This window comes from Pleurodeles waltl, chromosome 11 (genome assembly GCF_031143425.1).
Source record: "Pleurodeles waltl isolate 20211129_DDA chromosome 11, aPleWal1.hap1.20221129, whole genome shotgun sequence".
Taxonomy (NCBI): domain Eukaryota; kingdom Metazoa; phylum Chordata; class Amphibia; order Caudata; family Salamandridae; genus Pleurodeles; species Pleurodeles waltl.
The window spans coordinates 681,360,591-681,375,308 of NC_090450.1; the positions used below are offsets into that span (position 1 = coordinate 681,360,591).

The window sequence follows — 14,718 nt, forward strand, 5'->3', positions numbered from 1 at the left end:
TGTCTTGTGAAATAGAACCCTGGAGTATGATGATCTGGATGGAATGGTGTGGTGAGGGCTCTAGGGAGTGGGAGAGGGTTGTGCTGGGTATCTTTAATCAATCAATCAGTATTTTTGTAGGGCGCTACTTGTCACCCGTGAGGGTATCCAGGCGCTAGCACGGTCCAGAAGATTAGCCTAATCATCGGGTCTTCAGAGACTTTCAGGACTCTGGAAGGGACGGGGAGGTCCACAGATAAAAGGGTAGCTCAATCCATGTTTTTGCTGCTAGCTAGGAGAAGGGGCAACCTTGGAATCTGCTATGTCAGATGCAGGGAGTGAGGGTTAGAGAAAGGGACAGGGAGTGGAAGTGTCTGGTGAGCTGATGAGGAGGTGGTTCAAGTAGGCGGGTCCGTAGTTGTGTAGGGCCTTGTGTGCATGGGTCAGGAGCTTGAACTGGCATCTGTTCTGTACAGGGAACCAGTGGAGTTCCCTGAAGTGAGGAGTGATGTGGTTTCATCTAGGGAGATCCAGAACTAATCTGGATGCAGAAATCTGTATAGTTTGTAGTCGTCCGAGGAGGTGCGATGTGATCCCTGCGTAGAGAGTTTTGCCGTAGTCCAGTCGGCTGGAGATGATGGCCTGGGTGATGGTGTATTTGGAGCTTTGAGGTAGCCATTTGAATATCTTACAAAGCATACGGAGGATGGAAAAGCAGGAGGAGGAGACGGAGTTGACCTGAGTCGTCATGGTTAACTTGTTGTCCAGAATGATGCCTAGGTTCCTAGCGTGGTCAGTGGGGGTAGGAGTATGTCCAAGTTATGAGGACCACCAAGATGCATCCCTTGGAGAGTACCACTGTCTTGTCGGTGTTGAGCTTCAGGCAGTTGTCCTTCATCCACTTGGCAACATCTGTCATGCAGTTGTGGAAGTTGGTCTTGGTGTTAGTAGTGTCTTCGGAGAGAGACTGGATGAGTTGTGTGTCGTTGGCATAGAATATGATTGTTGAGTCCGTGGCTTTTGGCGATGCTGGCCAAAGGCATCATATAAGTGTTGAAGAGGGTGGGACTGAGCGAGGATCCATGGGCTACTCCACAGAGGATTTCCCTGGGATCGGATGTGAAGGGGGAAGGTGGATTTTTTGCATTCTTCTTGTGAGGAAAAAAGCAATCCATCTGAGGGCTGCTCCTTGGATGCCTATGTAAAACAGCTTAGTGATGAGTGTGTAGTGGGAAACCATATCAAAGGCTGCCCAGAGGTCTAGAAGTATCAGAGCTACAGTCTCTCCTTGGTCGAGTAGGGCTCGGATGCCATCAGTAGCTGGAGGTCATTGATATGTTTTATCTTGAAGAAATAAATACCAATAATGCATCATTAATAATATTATATGGATCACTGCATATGCCATTTTAGGTATCTCAGGACCCACTGCCCCCAGGGTAGCATGACTAATAAAACTGATGACTCCTGCACGCAAAGCAGTATGCACTGCTGTGGGTTGGAATGATATGCCTCATTTGTGCATAATTCTATTGCTGATGGTTGCTACCTCCAGGGCAGATCACACCCACTTGGGTAGGTTACTGCTGCCACAAGGGCAGCAAACAGAGCGATAAATGGTGACAGCTGCTTCAAAGTCTGCTCTTGCTGTAATGACTGTCTACTGCCCCAGGGAAACTCAACCTACTGTGATACATTACTAGTAAACCAAGGCAAACAGTTGGCATTGTTTGCCTCTGCTACCACACAAGAAGTACATACATCTGTAATTGGCTATTGTTGTCTTTAGGTCAGTACTTTCTTTATGCTGTTGCTGGTGACATACCGCCACAGATGTAGCAACAAATGTCTGAGCTGGTAACGTCTGCCCCTTGGTAGCATCTCTTATAATGGCTAGTTAGTGCTGCCTCAGTGGTAACAAATAAAGACATTGCTAATGGCTGCCACCCCCAAGACAGGACACATTATTATCATAGTTAATTGTTGCCTTAAGGGCTATTGTGCTGCTGTTGTCAGAGATTGTTTCCAGAGAAATACACAAGGCTTTGGGTGTTATTGTTCCCTGGGGTGAAATACACTTTTATTGTTGACTACTAGCACCAGGGCAGCCTGCCCTGCTCTTGCTGGTGAATGTTTCTCCCATGACAGAAACATTTATGTTGCTTATGGGTGCTGCCATCATGGTAGCACACACCAGTATCATTATTTACTGCTAGTCCAAGGGCAGAAATAACTTCTATTGCTGGGGTCAGCTACTCCAAAGGCAGAACACCACTAACACTGTCTGTGGCTGCCCACAGGGCATCATACACAGTTAGGGCTGATTATTGTTATCCTCCTAAATTGCCTGTTGAACTCTGCCCCACAACAATGTCTAAGGGCATGACCTATAACAATAGCTGGTGACTTCTGCCTCCAGGGCTGCATTCAGTGCTATGGCTGGTGACCGCTGCCCCAGGGCAGAACCTGCAACAATGGCTGTAGACTGCTGCCCCAAGCCAGGCACTGATATAGTTATTGTTTGCTGCCCCCAGGGCAGCTACGACAAGCACAGCAGACAGCTGCTGTCTCTAGGGCAGAACCTGCAACATTAGCTGATGCTATGCCTGGTGACTGCTTTCCAAGGGCAATAACCATTGCCATGACTGGAGCTTGCTTTCATCCATGGCAGATTCTACAGCAATGGCTGGTGATCTGTGCTCTCAAGGCAGCAGGCAGTGATAAAGCTGGTGTTTGCTGGCCCTAGGGCACTTACCCTAAGTCTGGCTGCTGGTGGATGCCCATAGGGCATTGACCACAGCCATAGTGGTGACTACTGGACTCAGGGAGGAACATGAAACAATACCTGGTGATTGCTGCCTCCAGGGCGGCATGACATGCAATGGCTGAAGACTGCTGCCCCCAGGACAGCAGGCACTGATATAGCCGGTGTTTGCTGCCCTGGGGTAGCTACCATAAGCTTGGCTGATGGCCGCTGCCACCAGGGCGTCAACTACAACAATGGCCGGTGACTTCTGCCCTCAGGGCGGAACCTGTAACAATAGCTGGTGATCACTGCCCCCAGGTGTAGGGGGCTGGCCTGGCTTATAGTGGGTACCTGATGGTACGTACACCTTGTGCCAGGTCCAGTTATCCCTTATTAATAGATTAGTAGTGTTCTAGCAGCTTAGGCTGATAGAGGTAGCTGTAGCAGAGCAGTTTAGGCTGAACTAGGAGACATGCAAAGCTCCTACTATACCACTTATATCATATAGCACTATATCATAAGAATCACAATACTCAGTGTTACCAAAAATAAAGGTACTTTATTTTAGTGACAATGTGCCAAAAATATCTCCGGGGATATACTCCCTTAGGAGGTAAGTAAAATACACAAAATATACACACAAACCAAAATCAGGTAAGTAAACAGTTAGTAAAGTAGTGCAAACACTGTAGAATACGATAGGATGCAGTAGGCCTAGGGGCAACACAAACCATATACTAAGAAAGTGAAATGCGAACCACTTAGTGACCCCTGGCCTAGTGTAGTGTGTTGAGGGTCGCTGGGAGTGTAAGCAACACTAAGGGTGTCCAGGATGCCCCACCCCAAGACCCTGAAAAGTAGGGGTAAAGTGACCCTACTTCCCCAGAAACACACTAAGTTCATGATAGGAGATTCTGCAAAGACCACAACAGACTGCAAAGCACTGAAGACAAATTCCTGGACCTGAGGACCTGTAAAGGAAGGGGACCAAGTCCAAGAGTCACGAAAGTTTTCAGGGCGGGCAGGAGCCCACTAAACCCTGGATGAAGATGCAAAATGACTGCCTCGGGTGGAAGAAGCTGAAAATTCTGCAACAATGGAAGATTCCTGGAACTTCTTCTTTGCACAGAAGATGTCCCACGGAATGCTGGAGGACGCAGAGTTGTTTCTTTGGGGAAAGACCACAAGCAAGTCTTGCTAGCTGCAAAGGTCACGGTTGAAGAAAAAGGGTGCTGCCCGGGCCCAGGAAGGACCAGGAGGTCACCACTTGAAAGAGGAGACGGGGGGGGGCACTCAGCAACACAGAGAGCCCACGCAGAAAAAGGCAGCACCCGCAGAAGTACTTGAACACGGGTTCAAGAAAACTGAGCACTACAAAGGAGGATCCCACGAAGCCGGTGGTCAACTCAGCAAGTTGAGCAATGTAGGATTGAGTGCTGGGGACCTGGGCTAGGCTGTGCATGAAGGAGTCCTTGTAAAAGTGTACAGCAGCCCTAGCAGCTGCAGTTCACGCAGTACACAGGATTACTGTCTGGAGAGGGGAGGCAAGAACTTACCTCCTCCAAATTTGAACAGTTGGACCACTGGACAGTCTGGGTCACTTGGGTCCACCACCTGTGTTCCAGGGGACACGCTCATCAGGATGAGAGGGGTCCCGGAGTACCGGTGACGCTGAAGTTTGGTGCCTGCTGGAGTATGGGGAAGATTCCATTGACCCACGGGAGATTTCTTCTTGGCTTCCAGTGCAGGGTGAAGGCAGACAGACCCCAGAGCATGCACCACCAGGATACAGTTGGGAAAGCCAGCAGGATTAGGCTCTACAATGTCGCTACAATGTCGCTGGTAGTCTTCTTGCTACTTTGTTGTAGTTTTGCAGGTGTCCTGGAGCAGTCAGTGGTCGATCCTTGGCAGAAGTCGAAGAGGGAGATGGAGAGGAACTCTGGTGAATTTTTGCAAATCGTTATCTGAGGAAAAGCCCACAGGAGAGACCCTAAATAGCCCTTAGAGCAGGATTGCCCACCTAGTGAGGTAAGCACCTATCAGGAGGGGTCTCCGACATCACCTGCTGGCACTGGCCACTCAGAGGCCTCCATTGTGCCCTCACACCTCTGGATTCAAGATGGCAGAGGTCTGGGACACACTGGAGGAGCGTAATGGACAGGGGAGTGGCCGCTCCCCTTTCCTTTGTCCAGTTTTGCACCAGAGCAGGGGCTGGGGGTTCCCTGAACCGGTGTAGACTGGCTTATGCAAGGAGGGCACCATCTGTGCCCTTCAAAGCATTTCCAGAGACTGGGAGAGGCTACTTCTCCCTAGCCCTTAACACCTGTTTCCAAAGGGAGAGAGTGTAACACCCTCTCTCAGAGGAAATCCTTTGTTCTGCCTTCCTGGGACTGGGCTGCCCAGACCCCAGGAGGGCAGAACCCTGTTTGTGGGGTGGAAGCAGCGGTAGCTGCAGTGAAAACCCCAGAGAGCTGGTTTGGCAGTACCAAGGGTCCATTGTGAAGCTACATATAAGTATTGACCTATATGTAGTGCATACGTGTAATGGTGTCCCCGCACTCACAAAGTCTGGGGAAATTGCCCTGAACTATGTGGGGGCACCTTGGCTAGTGCCAGGGTGCCCTCACACTTAGTAACTTTGCACTCAACCTTCACTAATTGAAGGTTAGACATATAGGTGACTTATAAGTTACTTAAGTGCAGTGTAAAATGGCTGTGAAATAACATGTGCGTTATTTCACTCAGGCTGCAGTGGCAGTCCTGTGTAAGATTTGTCTGAGCTCCCTATGGGTGACAAAAGAAATGCTGCAGCCCATAGGGATCCCCTGGAACCCCAATACCCTGGGTACCTAGGTACCATATACTAGGGAATTATAAGGGTGTCCCAGTGTGCCAATTAGAATTGGTGAAAATGGTCACTAGCCTATAGTGACAATTTTAAAGGCAGAGAGAGCATAAGCACTGAGGTTCTGATTAGCAGAGCCTCAGTGACGCAGTTAGGCACTACACAGGTATACACATTCAGCCACAAACTATGAGCACTGGGGTCCTGGCTAGCAGGATCCCAGTGAGACAGTAAAAACACACTGACATATACTCACAAACAGGCTAAAAGTGGGGGTAGCAAAGCTAGAAAGAGGCTACCTTCCTACACCAGGGAAGCAGGCCACGCAGTCGTTAGTGACTGCTGCATAGCTGGTGACAGCTGCCCTAGGACAGCAACCACCCCAATGCCTAGAATCTGCTGCCCTCAAGGCAACAGGCGGTGACATAGCTGGTGTTTGCTGCCTCTTGGGCAGCCACCATAAGCATGGCTGATGATAGCTGCTGCCAGGGCATCCACCACAACCATGGCTGGTGTCAGCTGCCACAAAGCAGGACTTGTGGTAATGGGGGGTGACTGCTGCACCCTAGGTGAGTGTGATATTGCTGGTGACTATCACCCCTAGCTACAACATCCATGGCTGGTAACAAGTTTTTTGAGGGCAGTTATTACAACCAAGGCGGAAGACTGTTGCCCCCAGTGCAGCATGCAGTGCTGTGGCTAGAGACTGTTGTTCCCAGATTAAAACCTGAAACTATAGTACAGAACGGTGATTTGCCATCAAGGCAGCATTCATGGTGATGGTGACTGCTCCCCCACGTGCAGCCACAACACCTACAGGTGATGAGTGCAGCCTCCAGGGCAGTAACCATCACCATGGTTAAAGACTGCTGCCCCAAGGGCAAATCCTGCACTAATGGATGGATACTTCTGCCCTGAATGCAGCAGGCCTTGATATACCTTGTGTTTTCTGCATCCAAGGCAGCTACCATGAGCATGGTTAATGCCCCCGGGGAATCGACCACAACCATGGCTGGTTACTGCTTCCGTTAGGACAACTAGAGTAACCGTGACTGGGAACTGCTGCAAGCAGGGCGGCAAGCTATGGCTGGTGACTGCTGCCCCCAGAGCAGCACTCACGACAATGACTGCTGCTTGCGTCCCTCAAAACAATTACCTCAACCATGGCTAGAGACTACTGAGCCCAGGGGGGAAACCTGCAACAGTGTCCGGTAACTGCTGCCCCCAAGACATCATGCAGTGTTATGACTGTTGACAACTGCCCCCAGGGCAGCTACCACAGCCATGGGTGGTCGCTGTGCCCACCAGGCAGCATGTAATGCTATGGCTGGTGACTGCTGCCCCCAGGGCAGTTGCAACAACAATAGCTAGAGTCTGCTGCCCTAGGACAAAACGTACAACATTGGCTATTAACTGCTGCCCCTAAGGTTGGCTGTTGACCCCTGCCCTCTAAAGCTACCACAAACATGGCTGGTGACTGCTGCCCCCAGGGCAGCATACAATGCTATGGCTGGTCACTTCTTCCTCCATGGTAGTTACCGCAACTGTGGCAGGAGAATCCTGTAACAGTGGTTGGTGTCTGCTGCTCTGAAGGCTACATGCAGTATTACGACTGTTGACTTCTGCACACAGGACAGTAACCACAACTGCGGCTGCTGCTCCCCCCCAGACAAGTTGCCACAGCCATTGCTGGAGACTGCTGCCCCCAGAGCAGAACCTGCAACATTGGCTGGTAACTGCTGCCCCCCCAAAGCTGCATGCCTGTTATGGCTGTTGACTCCTTCCCCAAGAGCAGCTGCCACAACTGTGGCTGGTGACTGCTTCCCTCAGGTCTGCCAGTAACTGCTGCCTCAAGGCAGGATGCAGTGTAATGGCTGTTGACTGCTACCCCCCAGGGCAGCTACTATGGCTGGTGACTGCTGTTTCTAGTGGAGCATGCACTGCTATGGCTAATGACTGCTGCCCCCAGGGCAGCAACCACAACCACTGCTGCTGAATGCTTCCCCAAGGCAGGGACCACAACCATGGCAGAGGACTGCTGCCCCCAGAGCAGAACCTGCAACCACAGCTGCTGACTACTGCCCCCAAGGCAGCATTAAGTGCAATTGCTAGTGACAGCTTCCCCCATGGTAGCGCACACATTTATATTTAGCTCTGGCTGCCCTCAGGGAATTGAGTGCATTATTTTTTATATGTAGTCCTTGAGTTCTTTTCCTGGTCCTCCTTTTTCCCTCAACTGTTGTCTTGGTTATGTCTGGGAGATAGATTTGCATGTTAAAGAGCTTAGGCTCTTTGTGATAAGATGTCTGATTTTGAGAAGTAGATACTGTGGGGCATATTTATACTCCGTTTGCGCCAAATGTGAGTCAAAAATTTTAACGCACATTTGGCGCAAACCGTGCACCATATTTAAACTTTGACGCCCGAGCCCGCGGACGTCAAAATCCTGCCATGTGTGTCATTTTCTGTCTCCAGGGAGCAAGATCTGCTGGACCACCTGGGGATTGTGATTGGTGGCCCTGTTGGTGAGTACAAATCATGTTAATGTGCACATTTAAATGCTCTGTAGTGACATTAGCTGATTTTTACAATATCTGCCGGCAATGTTGTTGAGCGTGTGGAATGCTAGAGAAACATACAGGGCCATATTTCTACTTTGTTAAGGACCACAATTGCGAGCTGTTTGGAAGCAAGAGCTCCGCAAACTTACTGAATACATTTGTATTTAGTAAGTTTGCGCCGCCTTTGTGTCAAACAGCAACACAAATCAGGTGCAAAATATGTATAGATATAGGCCACAGTTGCCTGTGAGGTATAGAATTTTACGACACATTACCGTCATTTGTTGACGCAACAGCAAGACTAACTTTATAAACACAACAGGAGCCTGAAAATTAGTGCAGGCTTCACGTCAATTGATGATAGCAATGTGGCGCTAACATATGTCTCATGTGTGTTCGGTGAGTGTGTCAGGAAACCGATCATGGAAATCCCCAAAATATTAGGAATTATTGTGCCCCTCCATTCATTTCGGATACATGTCTGATCTGGATTTGGACACATACGTAACAAGTTCTAGCTGCGCTCAGCTAATATCTTAGACTGGTATTTGGAGTTTGTAGTGCCACATTTAAATTAGGGATGGCAGGCGAAAGGTATGCACATGGGTTCATATCTCTATGGTTGGTGCAACTCATCATAGCTGTGCCACATCAAATGAAGAAACTGATACAAATTGAGGGCTAACAACTGTCCCTGGCTCTCTGTACATTGTACCTGTGTGTCATAAATTGGTAATAGTCACAATGGCTGGTTGACTGGTAATGCAGTCCTCACGGAAAGTGGCTTTGGATGTCTCTCATGGATACACATGATGAGACGAATACACTCCATGATTTTGTCTGCTCACTAATGAAGGAGCATGTTTGCCACCACATGATAGTTAGGGCCTCTGTATGTGTGCAGATATGTGTGTATCACTCACTGGAGTCCCTGGGTCTGTACATGTTTGCCGTGGTATGTAGGATGCAGTATCATCATGTTTGAAAGACTTTACTTTCTGATTTAATCTTACACATAGCCCCTCATTCTGACCTTGGCGGGCGGCGGAGGCCGCCCGCCAAAGTCCCGCCGTCAGGTTACCGTTCCGCGGTCGAAAGACCGCGGCGGTAATTCTGACTTTCCCGCTGGGCTGGCGGGCGGTCGCCTTCAGACCGCCCGCCAGCCCAGCGGGAAAGAGGCTTCCACAATGAAGCCGGCTCGGAATCGAGCCGGCGGAGTGGAAGCTGTGCGACGGGTGCAGTTGCACCCGTCGCGTATTTCACTGTCTGCGCAGCAGACAGTGAAATACATGTAGGGGCCCTCTTACGGGGGCCCCTGCAATGCCCATGCCAGTGGCATGGGCACTGCAGGGGCCCCCAGGGGCCCCGCGACCCCCCCTACCGCCATCCGGATCCCGGCGGTCGGACCGCCGGGATCTGGATGGCGGTAGGGGGGGTCGGAATCCACTCGGCGGCGCAGCAAGCTGCGCCGCCTTGGAGGATTCAATGGGGCGGCGGTACACTGGCGGGAGCCCGCCAGTGGTGCCGGTCCGACCGCAGCTTTACCGCCGCGGTCAGAATCCCCATTGGAGCACCGCCGGCCTGTCGGCGGTGCTCCCGCGGTCCTCCGCCCTGGCGGTCTTTGACCGCCAGGGTCAGAATGACCGCCATAGTATTTGTCTTTTGAATTGTTGTACAGTGCACAGACATTGAGCACATTTCTCCCTTCCATGCCTTACAGGTGGACCGGCACCCTACACTGTTGGCGAGGTGCTCGATTTAAGGACCCAGACATCTCCAGTAAGTGTTGATATTTCTGTTATTTGTTGTGTTTGCTGGTGATGTGTGATAAACTCCTGTGTGTTGGACACATAGCAAGGTGTGATGCGCTGGCCAATCATTTGTTTTGTTCCATGAGTGGAATATCATTTTATCACCATCTTTGAGTTGGCCAATCCTTATCGTATTGTCATATTTTGGTATTCTAGGTCAGACCTGTAGGCACGGCAGTGTGAATAGGGATGAGTCATGTGGATAAAACTTGATTCAGAAAAAGTAGCAGTGGACCATATTATTGAATTAGTCAGCCAGTCAGACCAGAATTCTCCCAGAATAGGAATGCCAAAGTCTTACCCACAGACTTCTGCTTCCCTATTCACTAATGAACATGTTGAACTGTATGTTAAACTTCCTAGCAGCATGTAGCTCCACATGTAGTGCTACGAGTATGTGGCACTTGAGTACAATGGCCTAGGTGTGCATGCAATGGCCTAGGTGTGCATGCAACTCATGGCCAGAGGTGTTCTTGCATCTCTCTATTAGTTGATTGTCCACCCCCCCTCAGACACAGGCGTAGGGTTGTGAATAGTTTACCTAGGACTGATGATACAAGTTTGGTACACAGACATGTAAATCAGTAAATCACTTGTCTGAACCTAGTATACCCACTCATGACTAGCACATGCTTTCTATACTGGCAAGTCCATTTACAACTCGCAGATCTTGTGGCCCTAGATTGATATCCAGTACAATTACATTTGTTGCCCTGGCAGTGGTGGAGGATGTGCAGCATGATTTTTAGCTGACAACTGGCAGACCTATGATGCCAAAATCATGCCAGTTGTTACCCATCTTGTAGGGTTTGGATGTGCTACGTGTGATAGGACCTTTGTGGGCTGGCTTGCCATGTACTTCCTCAGGGACAATCAATGAGCTCTATGATGATATGTGCTGTTACAAGTACATTAGATGTATTGTCTGATTTACTTCTTATGCCATTTCACACAATGCAGTACCTAATGTTTGATTTTCTATTTGTCTTAACAGCTGCAAATATGACTCCCATCCAGGTCAGGGAGTTTCAACGACGGGCAATGCGATACCACCACATACTTGATGTCGAGTCTGTGTACCGCAACATGGCCTGAAGATATCTCCATGAACGAGCCTCCGGAGCTTGGAGGACATTTGCACAAGGGGGCCCTTCTGTGTCTACCACAGCCACCACCAGCAGCACCACCACTATCACCCAGGTGGCACCAACAGCAGCTGGTACCTTTGCGGGACCATCAACTGCAACTGCTCCAGGACCAAGCACAGCACCACCTGCAGGGCAGCCTACAGCCATTGCTACAACCCGGGCCCATACTTCCTCGACTGGCACCCAGACCACACCTGCTGCAGCCATTGACCCTGCTGCTTTTGCTCAGATGCAAAGGAAATTGGACTGTGTCCTAAGAAAGATGACCAGACTGCAGCAGGAGGTGGCACAGGTCAACCGGCGGGTGCGGTCCATCAAGAAGACCCTGAGGAGGGCCAACATGTAGACATCTAGACGGACATGATTCCCTCCCTTCCCTCCTCTTTCCTGGTTCTTACACTTTGTGGGTTTAGGGGACTTAGTGTTAGGTTAGTATAGGCTGTTAGTTTAGTTAGTGGTAGTGGGTGGGAGGTGGGGGTTTCTGTATATTTCTACTGTTATTTTATGTGTAGGCCATGTTAGGGTTCTTGTGTTTTCCCCCCCAAAATATTACAAACTAAAAAAAATACAAAAAATATATACATTTGTTTAGTATAGGATAGTATGTGTTTAGGTTAGTATCTGTTGTCCTCCATGTGTCCCGTCTCATAAGAGGGGTGGGGGGTTGATGTTTAGATTGTTTCGTTAAATGTGATAAGTAAGTTTAGCTTAGGTTAGTTAGGGACAGTTGTTTAATAAATATCTAGGTAACCCTTTATAGTATGTGTCAAATGCTTGTAGATCAGGGCCTTGTCATGAGTGAACAGTGTCTCTTTTGTATTAGAATTTGTGTCCTATGCTGCAAAAAAATCCCAACTGAGCTGTAACATTGGCAGCTACCCCAAAGCTACTTAGCTAAGATTCGGCCATTCATTGCAACCACCAATCACGGTTACTATGGATCCCAAAGTGTGGTTATTTCATGATGTATGTTTTCAATGTCACATACTGTGCTTCCAGATTTAGTATTGGGGACACTGTGTTAAGTCTGACTGCAGTCTGATGTCCAAGGAAATCCTTATAAGGTGAGTGGTAGTAAGCTCTCTTGTAGTATAGTGTACATACCTCACATAGATCATTTGTTACACTGTTCAGCATGGTTACTTATTTGGATGTAAACTCATACACCTCCATTCATGCAGTTTGGTGTATTTTAGCTTAGATTTGTGGGAAATGTCACATACGTTAGTTTTGCATTAAAGCAACAATTTGAAGGCACTATTTTCTGGCTTTGACATCCCTTGAGGAAGCGTTATTCTGTCCAACACAGCATTATGGTGTATAGTTTCTATTTTCCTCAGAAATAACCCTCAGGAAGGGCAGAGTATGGTACAATCCAGGCCACTGTGCATAGTTATCAGCCCACATTATTTCAGGACAGTTGTATTGACAATCTATAGTAATTGACAGGAGGCAAACTTCACTGATCTACTGCACGGTTGATGTGTCACATTACACAGAGACAAAGTGGTTGTGTAGGTGCTATTTATTGAAAAGTGCTGTAGTGCTATATGTACATTGTCCATGATTGTGAGTCCATTATAGTGACATCTTCCATTGTGATCCTACACAAGTGCAAAAGGACATGTCATTGGACATGCTGGGGTGAAGTGTCAGACAGTGCAGAGGGACAGGATTTGCCAATGAGTTAGTGAGAGACAATCACAGGGCAGGCTGACAAGATAACATTGGGTTGCAGAACAGTGCTTGAGTACAGTTGTTGCAAGACTGGCATGTTACAAAGCGAAGGACCTTGGTAATAGGTGGCCAAGTGGCAGGGACTAGTGCTACCGGGTACTCTTACGTGTGAAGGTGATCTGTTCCTGGTCTTCATCTTCTGATGTGTGTGTTGCCTCCTCTGCCCTTGGTGGTGGTGGTTGTGGAGGGGCAACACACCTCAGTGGAGTCAGACTTCCCGGTAGCTGCTAACTGTGGGGGTCTTAAGGGCAGTACTGCAGCAAGGAGGATCTGCTGGTTCTTAAGAACAGCAGCCACATCACGGTGGTAGGCAGCCAGGTCGGCCCAGAGGGGTTCAATGTTGCATTCGTGCACGCATTGACAGGATTGCTGTTGTAGGTGTTGGGTCAACTGTATTACGGCTGTGCTGATTTCCTTCAGCCTTTTTTCTACTTCCTGCAAGATAGTTGTTCGCCCTTGCATAGCTGCTGCCTGTTCTTCAGTTGACATCATGCACAAACGCACCCCCTCTAGGCTGTCTGCCATAGTTTGCATCCCCACCCGCACCTCCTTGGCCAGCTCCCTCTGTACTCCAACTACAATTCTCTCAAAGCTGGTGCCAGTGTCGTCAGAGTCCTCAGCTGTATTGGAGCTGGCAGGTCGTACACTAGGGGTTGTGGGTGGGTCCTCTGTGATGGCTGCTAGTTCTGTGCTCCTCCTTGTGACTGAAGGTGGGGTCTGGAGGGTTTCAAGGACCTCTTGGAGGGTCTGCTGGCTGATGTTTGTCAGGTCGTCATCCATGTCATCAGGGTAGTCCTGGACAGGCATATCCACAGGAGATCCATCGTCCTCTGCAATGAAATACGGTACAATTAGTGTGTCTGTGTTGTGGCATTTGTAATGTGACATGCCTGCCTTGTGATTATTTTCACATTGTGATCTTGGTTCCTGTCTTTCAGATTGACATTCTCCCAGGCCTATGCCCCACCTGCATGTCAAATGTATTGTGGTCAGTTTGTGGACTTGTCAGCATCATCTCCTCTAGGTGTTGGTTCTGGCCAAATAGTGAATTGCCACCTTCTTGTCCTATTCAACCGTCCGTCTACTTCCATTCTCATGGTGAGGCCTTTCACTGGCTGTGGCTGCTCTGATGGCACTAGCACCACACTTAACAATCTGGACCTGCCCCAGTCTCTGATCTTTCACATCCACCTATATGTAGTTGAAATGTAGCATATACTATGTATAGCATTGTTATGGCACAATATGGATGTCAGCATTGGTAATGTGTACTGCTGATGTTGGGGAATGTGTGGTACACTGGATTTCCCTGATAGTTGTAACAGAGTCCTATTTCCTCCTCTGACTGTGCAGGTGTATTTCTGTGACCAGTTACATGTGCCCTCCCCCTCACTGCTGTTGTCTGAGCAGTATGACATTTGGGATGTTGCATTGTGATCCAGGCACAGGGTGGACCCTGACATATCCAGCATGGGTATGACATTAGTGCTGTGTACCTCCTAATGTTGATGACATTGGCTGATGTTTGCGGCAACTATTAACCTTCACATTTGACAGGACTGGAACATTTGTCTTGTTCCAGTCGATTGTTAACGTTGTCATCCTGAACCCTCTAATTTGGGCGTTTTAGATCCATGGGGACGTTACTGCTATTAGCTACTTGACCAGCACACACAGCGGAGGTGGAAGTGGCAACTGTTGTCAATGTTACATTCCACTTGTAGGTATGGCCAGAGGTTGTTTATTGGGCCCTAGTTAATGTAGGGAGTATAGTGGCTGACATGTGACGGGATGCCAGTTTAACGTTGTGCCCTTCTCTCCTGGCCTGGCTTTACCTTTGCAACATCCTTGGCATGGCAGCATACCCCCATGGAAAGGTTGTTGGTGTTGT

General features: G+C 49.0%; 1 long non-coding RNA gene across 1 annotated transcript in view; it reads left to right on the forward strand.

Annotated features, from left to right (window-relative positions):
• Nucleotides 1-11,024, forward strand: part of LOC138266660 (uncharacterized) — a 54,653-nt gene extending 43,629 nt beyond the window's left edge. The window contains exons 2-3 of the long non-coding RNA XR_011199604.1: nt 9,852-9,910; nt 10,937-11,024. This is a non-coding gene — a long non-coding RNA (uncharacterized lncRNA). The remainder of the gene's footprint in view (nt 1-9,851; nt 9,911-10,936) is intronic.
• The last annotated feature ends 3,694 nt before the right edge of the window (nt 11,025-14,718 follow it).